Source organism: Loxodonta africana, chromosome 24, assembly GCF_030014295.1.
Source record: "Loxodonta africana isolate mLoxAfr1 chromosome 24, mLoxAfr1.hap2, whole genome shotgun sequence".
Lineage (NCBI taxonomy): Eukaryota > Metazoa > Chordata > Mammalia > Proboscidea > Elephantidae > Loxodonta > Loxodonta africana.
Genome location: NC_087365.1, coordinates 39,664,308 through 39,677,230, shown reverse-complemented (window position 1 = coordinate 39,677,230; position 12,923 = coordinate 39,664,308). Strand labels below are relative to the sequence as shown.

At 42.7% G+C, this 12,923-nt stretch overlaps 1 pseudogene; it reads left to right on the top strand.

Moving 5' to 3' along the window:
• The first annotated feature begins 5,432 nt into the window (after window positions 1–5,432).
• LOC100677173 (large ribosomal subunit protein uL18-like) lies at window positions 5,433–7,889 on the top strand (annotated as a pseudogene).
• The last annotated feature ends 5,034 nt before the right edge of the window (window positions 7,890–12,923 follow it).

Genomic DNA, 12,923 nt, shown 5'->3' with positions numbered 1-12,923 from the left:
CTGTGATACTCTAGGCTTTGCCGCCAGTATTTCAAATGGCAGCAGGGTCACCCTTGGTGGACAGGTTTCAGATGAGCTTCCGGACTAAGACAGAGTAGGAAGAAGGACCTGGTGGTCTGCTTCTGAAAATATCGGCCAGTAAAAATCTTATGAATAGCAGCAGAACATTGTCTGATATAGTGCTGGAAGATGAGGCTCTCAGGTTGGAAGGCACTCAAAATATGACTGGGGAAGGGCTGCCTCCTTAGAGTTTACGTTAATGACATGAATGGAATAAAGCTTTTGGGACCTTCATTTGCTGATATGGTGTGACTGAAAAAGAGAAGAAACAGCTGCAAGCATCCATTAATAATTGAAATGTGAAATGTATGAAGTATGAATCTAGAAAAATTGGAAGTTGCCAAAAAGGAAATAGAACATATAAAGATGAGTACCTTAAGCCTTAGTGAGTTGAAGTGGACTGATACTGGTCATTTTGAATCAGACAATCATATGATCTACTATGCTGGGAATGACAAATTGCAGAGGAATGTCAAAAAGAACATTTCAAGATCTATCCTGAAGTACAAGACCATCAGTGATAATATCTATACGCCTACAAGGAAGACCAGTTAATATGATTATTATTCAAATTTACCCACCAACCACTAATGCCAAAGATGAGGAAATTGAAGATTTATACCAACTTCTACAGTCTGAAACTGAGCAAACATGCAATCAAGATGCATTGATAATACTGGTGATTGGAATATGAATGTTGGAGACAAAGAAGGATTGGTAGTTGGAAAATATGGCCCTGGTGATAGAACCAATGCTGGAGATTGCATGATAAAATTTTTCTAGACCAAAGACTTATTCACTGCAAATATCTTTTTTCAACAACAGGAGTGGTGACTATACATCTAGACCTCGCTGGAGGGAAAACACAGAAATCAAATTTACCTCATCTGTGGAAAGAAATGATGGAAAAGCTCAATATCATCAGTCAGAACAAGAGCAAGGTCCAACTGTGGATCAGACTTTCAATTACTCACATGCAAGTTCAAGTTGACGCTGAAGAAAATTCAAATAAGTCTAACCCCTCAAAAAAAAAAAAAAAAAAACCCACTGCCATCAAGTCGATTCTGACTCGTAGTGACCCCATAGGACAGAGTAGAACTGCTCCATAGAGTTTCCAAGGAGTGCCTGGTGGATTCGAGCTGCCTACCTTTTGGTTAGCAGCCATAGCTCTCAACCACCACACCACTGGGGAGCCAAAATATGACCTTGAGTATATTCCACCTGAATTTGGAGACCATCTCAGGAATAGATTTGACTCATTGAACACTAATGACCCAAGACCAGAGCAGTTGTGGAATGACATCAAAGACATCATACATGATGAAAGCAAAAGGTCATTAAAAAGACAGGAAAGAAAGAAAAGATCAAAATGGATGTCAGAAGAGACTTTGAAACTACAATGTAAAAAGTAGCTAAAGGGAATCAAGGAAATGATGAAGTAAAAGAGCTGAACAGAAGATTTGAAAGAGCAGCTCAGTAAGACAAGGTATTAAAATAAAATGTATAAAGGCCTAGATTTAGAAAACCAAATGGTAAGAACATGTTCGGCATTTCTCAAGCTGAAAGAACTGAAGAAAAAATTCAAGCCTCAACTTCCAGTTTTGAAGGATTTTATGGGCAAAATATTGAACAACACAGGAAGCATCAAAAGCATATAGAAGGAATTCACAGAGTCACTGTACCAAAAAGAATTGGTTGACATTCAAACCATTTCAGGAGGTAACATATGACCCAGAGCCAATGGTACTGAAGGAAGAAGTCAAAGTTGCACCGAAGGCATTGGGGGAAACAAGTGCTTCAACAAACAAATGCAGCACTGGAGGTATGGTTTACACCTCAACACAAAGAAAACAAAAATCCTCACAACTGGACCAATGAGCAACATCATGATAAACGGAGAAAAGATTGAAGTTGTCAAGGATTTCATTTTACTTGGATCCACAATCAACATCCAAGGAAGCAGCAGGCAAGAAATGAAACAATGTATTGCATTGGGCAAATCTGCTCCAAATGATCTCTTTAAAGTGTTGAGAAGCAAAGGTGTCGCTTTGGAGACTAAGGTGTGCCAGATCCAAGCCATGCTAATTTCAATCACCTTATATGCATGGGAAACGTGGACTATGAATAAGGAAGACTGAAGAAGAATTGATGCCTTTGAATTATAGTGTTGGTGAAGAATATTGAATATTCCTTGGACTGCCAGAAGAACGAACTAGTGTGTCTTGGAAGAAATGCAGCCAGAGTGCTCTTGGAAGTGAGAATGGTGAGACTTCATGTCACGTACTTTGGACATATTATCAGGAGGGACCAGTCCTTGGAGAATGGCATCATGCTTTTAAAGTAGAGGGTCATCAAAAAAGTGCAAAACCCTCAATGAGTTGGATCGACACTGTAGCTGCCACAATAGGCTCAAACAGAGCAACAATGATTGTGAGGATGGCGCAGGATTGGGCAATGTTTTGTTCTGTTGTACTTAGGGTCATTGTGAGTCAGAACCAACAAGACAGCACCTAACAATAACAACCACCAATTGCCATAACCCTCTTCTTTTCATTTTTATCTCTATCCTCATCCAAGCCACTGTCATCTCTCAGCTTGAAGAACTCAGCCTTCTAACTTGTCTCTTTTCTTCCATTCTTCCTTACCTAAAACCCACTCTCTATATAGCAGCTGAGTGAGTGAGATTTTTTTTTAAACATAGAATGGATCATGCCCCTCACGTGCTTCAATTCTTTCCATGGCTTCCCATTGCAATGAGAAAAATAACCCAAACTTCTTGCTTAAGAGGCTTTGTTTGATCTGGCCCCTGATAACCTCTCCAACCACATCTGGGACCAGTCTCCCCTAGCTTGCTGTTTTCACTTCCTCAAATAAGCCAGGCTCCTTCCCTGTCTTTTGTAGACGCTGTTCCTTGTGTCTGAAGCCCTCTTTCACATGTTTTACTCCTGTGTGGAGCCTCATCATCCTTAAGGTTTCAGTGAGGCATTCTAAGACCGCCCCATTGAAGGAGACAATATTATCTCAGGATCCTGTTTTTCTTTCATATTTTTTTTAAATTGAGGTATTACGTATATACAATAAGGTACCTTAAATTTACTAATTTTAAGTGTATGGCTCAATGATTTTTACATATGCATACATATGCACACATTCTTATACCATCCAGACCTTGATAGCACTTTGCTTTTTATGAATAGGTATGCATTTGTTTGCTTAGAATATAACCTCCACGAGCTCAGGGGCCTGGTCTGTGTTATACCTGAAGAATTCCCAATACCCACCATAATATGAGGCACAGAGCTGACACCACGTAAGAACAGTTGTTGAATAAATGAATGCTGACTGAGTGAATAAATAATAAACGACAGTTAATTTGTCCAGAAATCTCATAGCAAAAAATACAAATGGCTTTTAAGCATATGAAAAGTACTGAACCTAATTCAATTAAAATGCAAATTAAAACAAATGGCAATAATAGTCTTTTTGTTACTTATCAAATTTGCAAAGATCAAAGTTTTGATAGCACATCCTTATGGTTAAATTGTAGAGAAAGAGGTATAGAAGACTGGCCCAAACCAAACCAAACCATTGCCTTCAAGTGGATTCCTACTCATAGTGACCCTGTAGGTCAGAGTAGAACTTCTCCACAGGGTTTCCAAGTCTGTCATCTTTATGGAAGCAGACTGCTACATCTTTCTCCCAAGACCTTTGACAGGGTATATAAATTCAAACAAATCCCTTTGGAGACAAATTTCTCAGTATCCATTAAATTTTAAAATTCACATACCCATTGAGGTACATATCCTCTTTCAGGAATTTATCCTTCCAACACACCCCTATATATGTGTGTTGCTGTATGTGTGAGATATGTACCACAGCACTACTTATAGTGAGAAAATATTAGAAGCACCCTCATTGTTTCTCTCCAGGGGCAGGTTATGGAAATTACAGTGCACTTGTACAAGGTAAATCTATGAGGTCATTAGCAAGAATGTATACTATTATGGGAAAACCTTCAAGCTATGTCAAAGAAGGATATTTTTATGTGAGCCTGTAGAGGCCTCTCTGGAAGAAAACCCAAGAAACTGGTTATAGTGATTGTCTCTGAGGAGGAGATTTCAGGAATTGGTGTCTGGGGTGGGAGGGAGTTAGTCCATATTTTATCTTTTTAAATTGTTTAATTTTTCCTTCAAGTATATGTCATAAAACCAAAAAACCAGACCTATCATTGTCAAGTCGATTCTGACTCAGCAACCCTGTAGGACAGAATAGAACTGCCCCATAGAGTTTCTAAGGAGCAGCTGGTGAATTCGAACTGCCGACCTTTTGGTTAGCAGCTCTAACTCTTAACCGCTGTGATATTTTTTTGAAAAAGTAAAGTCTTTGGACCCCAGAGGAAGAAGTGTGACAGGAAGAGTCTCCAACAAGCCAGGACAGGGCTGCAAGGCTAACTTGGCCTGATTTCGTCTTCAGAGCCTGGGAGGGGATGGGCTGGTTGAGAACTTGGCTATCAGGGGGCCATTTAGGGACCCACAGGGAGAAGCCAGCTGTCTACAGCTGCAGCCGAAGCCAGTGAATATTAGGTTGGCCAATCAGGGGTCACAGTCTCCATCTTCATCCCACAGGGTCTGTTGGATGAGTCACCTGCACCTTCCTCCTCAGCAATTCACTTCACACCTTGTCTCAGATGGAGGTACAAGCGAGTGAGATGTTAAGCAAGTAAATGTCGTTTTCAGATTCCCAAGATTTATCATATGGCAAATCTGCTCCAAAAGACCTCTTTAAAGTGTTAAAAAGCAAAGATGTCACTTTGAGGACTGAGGTGTGCCTGACCCAAGCCATGGTATTTTCAATTGCCTCCTATGCATGTGAAAGCTGGCAATGAATAAGGAAGACCGAGGATGAATTGATGCCTTTGAGTTATAGTACTGGTGAAGAATATTGAATATACTATGGACTTCCAGAAGAATGAGTAAGTCTGTCTTTGAAGAAGTATAGCCAGAGTACAGCAAGGATGGCGAGACTTTGCCTCATATACTTTGGACATGTTGTCAGGAAGGACCAATCCCTGGAGAAAGACATCATTCTTGGTAAAGTAGAGAATCAATGAAAAAGAGGAAGACCTTCAACAAGATGGATTGACACAGTGGCTACAGCAATGGGCTCAAACATAGCAATGATTGTGAAGATGGTGCAGGACCAGGCAGTGTTCCATTTTGTTGTACACAGGGCCACTATGAGTCAGAACTGACTTGATGGCACCTGAAAACAACTTTTATTAAATAGAAAGGCCAAAGGTTTAGAACAAAACCTGTTTCCAACAGGCACCCTGCTGTACCTCCAAGTGGCCCTTAGTGATCTAAGCTGGGACCATGGCTTTGGAGTGAGCCAGAGAGGACTGTTGGAGTCATTGTTCAATCATTTAGCAGCTCTGCATCCGTTGGCAAGTCAGAGGATTGCTCTGTTCCTTAGTTACCTTGTTGGTAAACTGGGGATCGAAAATCCTGCCCTGACCACTGAGGACCAGGTAAGGAACAAATTGATTAATGTCTGTCAACCTGCTTTGTGAGAAGTGAGGGGCTTGTGCAGATGGGCCATTTGCGTGGTAGAGCGTATTAGTTTCTTGTGGCTGCTGTAACAAATTACCACAAACTTGGTGGCTTAAAACAACAGAAATTTATTCTCTTACAGTTCTGGAGGGCAGAAGTCCAAAATAAAGGTGTTGGCCAGGAAGCACTCCCTCTGGAGGTTCCAAGGGAGAATGCTTCTTTGATCTTCTTGTGGCTGCTAGTATTCCTTGTAGCTGCATCACTCCACCCTCTGTCTCTATTTTCACATGGCCTTCTCCTCTACTTTCTGCATTCCTTTTCTGCTGTCTCTTATAAGGATGCTTGTTGTTGGGTTTAGGGCCCATCCAAATAATCCAGGATGAGCTCATCTCAAGATTCTTTGTTAATTACACCTGCAAAGACCCTTTTTCCAAATGAGGTCACATTTACAGGGGTTAGGACATGGTCGTAGATCTTTGGGATTAACCATTCAACCCGCTACATAGACTAAGCAAAGGAAGTGGTCATAGAAGCCACAGGGCATATGCCAGGGGTCCCACCCCACCTGTGTTCCATGCTGCGGCTGGTGGATGGGGGTGCCAGGCCACATTTTGTGTGTTTTTTGTTAGGTCATAATAGTGACCGCTGCAAGTGTCTTTGCTTTTCTCTTCTAACCTCTCTCTGGCTGCTGTGTGTTCCAGTCAAACCACCAACAACCTTCCTCCACAGCCTGGGTGATGGCTCGGCTTTGAGATGACCTCCAGTAAATGCCAACCATTCATTTAAAACTTCACACACATGTGAAAGCTGAATAAGAATGGTAGCTTAGTGTGCAGTATTTTACCAGTATCAATTTTCTGCTTCTGATATTGTACTGTGGTTATATAAGGTAGCACCATTTGGAGAAGCTGGGTGAAGTGTTCAAGGAGTTGACAATCATTAAAATGATTGTTAAGAAATAAAAAGTTGAAAAATAAAACAACACTTAATACATATTTGAAATCCCTTGGGGAAAAAAAATCCCTATAAGGTTCCTTGGTGCTGCAAACGTTTCGTGCTTTGTTACTACTAACCTAAAGGTTGGCGGTTCAAACCCACCCAGTGGTGCTACGGAAGAAAGGCCTGGTGAACTGCTTCCGTAAAGATTACAGCCAAGCCTCCTCTGCCTCCACCCCCCAGCAGTAGGGCTGCTGGGCCTGCAGGTCTGTGGCGCACCGTGGACACCGGTCTCTGTTCTACAGAGTGGGGTTTGTTAAAGTTATCAAGAAAAAGACCTACTCAAGAGATACTAAGTGAAATTTAGAAGAAGACAAGAGGGTAAAACTGATTACTATGCTCAGCAACGCTTGGTAATCCAGATAAAAATAAGTACAACACACCTAAATACAGGATAATAGTTCATAAAACCAACAGAGATACCATTTGCCAGATTGCTTATGCCTCTGTAGAAAGGGTTGTGATAGTCTGCCCAGGGTATGCTCATGAACTCCCAAAGTACGGTCTGAAAGTTGGCCTGAAGAATTATACTGATCGGCTGTTGGCCCTTGGGCTTCTCAGCAGATTTGGCATGGACAAGATCTGTGAAGGCCAAGTGGAGGTGTCCAGAGATGAATACAATGTGGAAAGCATTGACCGTTAACTTGGTGCCTTCACCTGCTGTTTGGATGCAGTCCTTGCCAGAACAACCACTGGAAATACAATTTTTGGGGCTCTGAAGAAAGCTGTGGATGGAGGCTTGTCTACCCCTCATAGTACCAAATGATTCCTTGGTTATGATTCGGAAAGCAAGGAATTCAGTGCAGAACTACATGGGAAACACAGCATGGCTCAGATCGTAGCAGAAGATATGCGGTGCATAATGAAGAAGGACAGAGCTGTTTAGGAGAAACAATTCTCTCAATACATAAAGAACATCGTCACTCTGAACATGATGAAAAGGATGTACAAGGAAGCACATGCTGCTCTACGAGAGAATCCCATTTATGAAAAGAAGCCTAAGAAAGATGTTTAAAAGAAGAGGTGGAATCGTCCCAAAGTGTAACTTGCCCAGAAGAAAAATCGGGTGGCTCAGAAGAAGGCAAGCTTCCTCAGAGCTCAGGAGCCGGCTGCTGAGAGCTAAACCAAACCACAATTTTCTACGAAGATTTTTCAGGTAAAGACAATAATCTTATTGACCAAGTAGCTAAAAAAAAAGATTACAGCCAAGAAAATCCTGTGGAACGGTTCAACTCTGTAACACTTGGGGTCATCAGGAGTTAGAATGGGCTCCAAGACAAAAGGTTATAGGCCTTCTGGTTTAGGAGGAAGAAGGGACTGCCTGATGTGGGCTGAATTCACCCTCCCAGGGTAGCTGGGGACCTCCCACTCCCCCGGGGCTGCTGAGAAGCAGCCTCACCCTGGCCTGGCCCCGCCCCCATCCCCAGCCTCTTAGTAGCCTATCCTGGGCTTCCACCTCCTTTGAAAGGGAATACTGCCAGGTCCTCCCCAAGCCTCCCGCAGGCCAGGGCTGATCTGGCATTCAGACACACGGCTAGGCTGTCTCAGCGCCGCCCCACCCTGCAGCGAGGCTGAGCCCTGTGCTGCTGCCACACGCACTGTCTCCTGTTGGGCTTCTCCCCTGCGCCTCCCTGGCAGCACTATGGCCTCAGTGACCCTCGCCCTGAGCCAGAGGCTCTGGGCTCCAGGAGGTGCCGCTTGGCTTGGGACCAGCTCATCCTACCCTGACTTGGTTGTCATCCTCCACACCTCCTCCTCCCTGGAGGCTGGGTGCCCAGCGCCTCCTTCCTCCCCTGGCCCACTCCAGCTCTCACTAGTCTCAGCAAGTTGGAGGCCTCTTCCACGGGCCGCCTTTCTGGTTCCTTCTTTCCTCCCACCTCACCCACATGGAGCCTGTGGGTGAGTTCTGCAGTGTTGTGTGGTGGTTTGGTGTCCCAGGGCCTATAAACCTGGAGTCAACGGGTAGACTTTGCTGGTTCTGGAACTCCCTGTAGTTGCATACAAAATGTATGAACATTTTTCTAGGGAGAAATTATTTTCAGAAAGCTCTGAGAACAGCAAACAATTAAAAGTCTCTGAGAACCAGAAGTGGCTCTAGCATGGTTAAATATTTTTTTTCTATCATCAGCTTGCCTGGTATCAAATCTTGTTTCTACCAAGTTAGCTTTCTCTGTGCCTCAGTTTCTTCCCATGTAAAATGAATTAAATGATAGCATCTACTGCATCTGGGTGTTGTGAGTACATGAGAAAAATCATATAAAGTCCTTGGCACATAGCCCGTAAAAACCAGACCAGTTCTGTCTGTTCTGACTCCTGGTGACCCCACGTGTACAGAGTAGAACAGCTCCAAAGAGTTTTCATGGCTGTGACCCTTCAGAAGCAGATTACCAGGCCTGTCTTCCTAGGTGCTCCCGGGTAGATTTGAGCCAGCAATCTTTTGGTTAGTAGTCCAGCACTTAACAGTTTCCACCACACAAGGACTCCATAGATAGAGTAAGTACCCATTAAAGATCACCTGTTATAATTATTACCTGTCCTAAACATATATGGGAAATCCTGGTGGCATAGTGATTAAGAGCTACTTCTGCTAACCAAAAGGTCAGCAGTTCGAACCTACCATGTGTTCCTTGGAAACTCTACGGGGAAGTTCTACTCAGTCATATAGGGTCGCTAGGAGTCAGAATCTACAGGAAGGCAAAGTTTTTTTTTTTTTTTTTAAACATATATTATCTCATTTTATGGTTACAACAACTATGTGAGATAGGAATTGTTGGTTGCCGTTCAGTTGATTCTGACTCATGACAACCCTACGTGTGCAGAGTAGGATTGCTCCGCAGTGTTTCAAGGCTGTGACCTCTTGGAAGCAGACTGCCAGGCCTGTCATCTGAGGTGCTTTGGGTAGATTCCAACCACAACCCTTCAGCTAGTACTTAAGGGCTGAAACTGTTCTCACCACCCAGGGATGCTGAGACAGGAATTATCAACCCCTTTTCAAAGATGCTCATTTGCCCAGCGTCACACCTATGTTAAAAAGCAGAGCTGGGATTAGAACCCACAGGCCCTTTCCTTTCTGTTGCACTGTGTTTCACTCCTTGCAAAGAGAATGAGAAGAGGAGAAAAGGTGATGGGCCAAGAAAAGTGTTTAATATTTTAAAACCCCCTCATTTATTCTATCTGGACACTCTTTTTTTTTTACTATACCATTCTAGGAGTAGTAAGTGATAAAGCAAATATAAAGAAACAAACAACCAAAAAATACTTGTTGCCGTTGAGTTGATTCTGACTCATAGCTACCCTACAGGACAGAGTAGAACTGCCCCACAGGGTTTCCAAGTAGTGGTTGGTAGATTTGAACTACCGACGTTTTGATGAACAGCCGAACACTTAACCACTGCACCACCAGGGCCCCAAAGCAAATACAGCAAAATGTTAATCGTAGAATCTAAATAGTGGAGATATGGGTGCTCCATGTGCAAATTTTTCCACTTTTGTTTCTTTGAAACTTTTCAAATAAAACGTTGGGAGGACTTTTCTCTTATGCAGCACATTGCTGTCAGGATTAAATTCAAATTCTTTACCTGGGTCTACGGAGACCCTGCCTCATCTCCCTGCCTTCTTCTCTGGGTGTGTCTTGTGCCAATCTCTTATGCTTCTTGTGCTGCCACCACAGGGCTTACGTAATATCCCCTCCTGCTTTAGAACCTTCATAGCTCTGATCAAATTTTATTTCTAATCAATTGCGTAATTATAGGTTGAACTCTTTGAAATGACCATTCCTATAGATGAAATAGCCAGGTATCAGCAATCTCATGGGGCTCAAACTAATAATTGTTGGATGACTGCTCACCTCTAGACTCTAAGCTCTGTGAGTTATGGTGCCTAGCACAGCACCTGGCGAATGGTAGCGACACAGTATTTTCCTTTGTAAATTAATTAAATTGATTAACTCATTGATGGACAGCCGGCCACGTGTATTTTACCATCTAATTCCTTGACTCTACATATCCCAAAGTGCTGAGACTTGTGTAAGCTTGCAGAATTTCAGGCCTTTTTCTGATTTAAGCTAGATCTCTGTTGCTGTTTTTGTTGTTGTTAGATGCCATTGCGTCAGTTCCAACTCATAGCTACCTTATGCACAACAAAACAAAACACCGCCTGGTCCTGCGCCATCCTCACAATCACTGATCTTTGTTATAAAAGGGAAATAAGGAAATTTATCTCTCCAAATTTAGGTATTCCAAGAAAGCATCTTACTTTCCCCAATTCTCTCCCCCATTGTGTCTATGTTATAATTTTTTTCAACAACTCAGGGGTTAGACACTTAGGTGTAGCTGCACTTCACAGAGCACACTCCACCACCAAGCACGGGAGAGAGGTCTTAGGTTGAATTCCAGATGGATTACTTTTAATAGCTATTTGACACGGTGCAACGTATTACCCTTTTAATCTTCAGTTTCAGCATGGGTAAATGTGCGTAGTCAGGCTCCCTTTCCAGAAATCGTGTGATTACACAAAGTAATATATGCGAAGATCCAGCATAGGTTCTTCCTATGTTTTTGTTTTCTTGTGACTCTTTTCCATTCGTAGTAGTCATGAACAGGCAAGATGGGGCTTCAGCCATGGGAGTGTAGGGGGTTCACAGACTGGAGATGCAGCATCCTGTGCTGACCTTGTGCCTTTACCCCAGATGTCCTGATACATCAGTTATTGTCAGGGCAACTGGCTAAAGGGGTTGGCATTCAGGACACTTCATTTCTAGAAGTGAAAATACTGCTGTGCACCATATGTTCCAAATGGATTGACACTGGATCCAGGAAGAAAGCAACAGAGCTCTTGGTAGATTAGAATCTCAGGGTCCCGAGCCAAGACCCACGTGGCTCCATTTAGTGAAGTCTGGGTTCTCTGCTGATACTGACCTAAGAGTCCCAACAGGAAGCATAGAGTCTCCAAGCAACGGTCTTGATAAAAGCTGTGCAAAGTATGAAGAAACAAACAAAGAAATTCTTTGGTGATACAGATGGTACATTTGTTGTTGTTATTAGGTTCTGACTCATAATGACCCTATGTACAACAGAACAAAACACTGCCTGGTCGTGCATCATCCTCACAACTATTACTATGATTAAGCCCATTGTTGCAGCCACCATCAATCCATCTCATGGAGAGTCTCCCTCTTTTCGCTGACCCTCTACTTTACCAAGCATGTCCTTCTCCAGGGACTGATCCCTCCTGATAACATAGGCAAAGTATGTGAGATGTAATCTCGCCATCCTTGCTTTTAAGTTTCTTCAGAGTACATTAGCTACTTGATACAATATTAGACACTCAATCTAAAATTGGAATCTTTTGTTCTAAACACAAGCAGCCTCATCAATTAATTAGAGAAAGAAATTCAAACAAAGCAAAAAAAAAAAAAGTCTCAATTTTTCAATGGAAGATAATGACTTCATTGGAGGAATATTTAGACCAGAGGTTCTCAAACCTGAGTGTGCACAGAAAATCCCTGGGGAGCTTGTTAAATACTTGTCATTCCTGAGTGCTCCTCCTAAAAAAGTCAGATTCTGAAAGTCTTGTTTGTGGCCTTTGGATCTCCACGTTTATCAACTTCGCTCGGTGATCCAGATGAAATGGCCCAGGGACCACAGTTTAGGAGAAACTGGCATAGTGTTAGTGGTAGTGGTAGGCAGAATAATGCCCCCCACCCAACCTGTCCATGTCCTAATCCCAGGAACCTGTGGAGATGTTATCTTGCATGGCAAAATGGAATTAAGGTTGCAGATGTAATTAAGGTTGCTAATCAAGTGACCTTAAAATGGGAAGATTATCCCGGATTACCTGGGTGGACCCAATTTAGTTTTCACACGAACACTTAAAAGCAGAGAATCTTTCCCAGCTGTGGTCAGAGAGAGATGTAATGATGAAAGAAGGGTCAGAAAGATTTGATTTTGCTGGCTTTGGGGATAGAAGAAGGGGACCATGAGTCAAGAAATGTCGGTGACCTCTAGCAGCTGGAAAGTGTAAGGAAATAGATTCTCCTGTAGAGCTTCCGGAAGGGAGTGCAGCCCTACTGAACCTTGATTTTAGCCCAGTGAGACCTGTGTTGGATTTCTGACCTACAGAACTGTAAGACATTAAATTTGTTTTGTTTTAAGTGGCTAAATTTGAGGTAATTTGCTGTTGTTGTAGTTACTTGTTGTTATGGACTGAATTGTGTCCCCCAAAATATGTGTCAGCTTGGCTAGGCCGTGATTCCCAGTGTTGTGTGATTATCCACCATTTTGTCATCTGATGTGATTTTCCTACGCTTTGTATAATCCT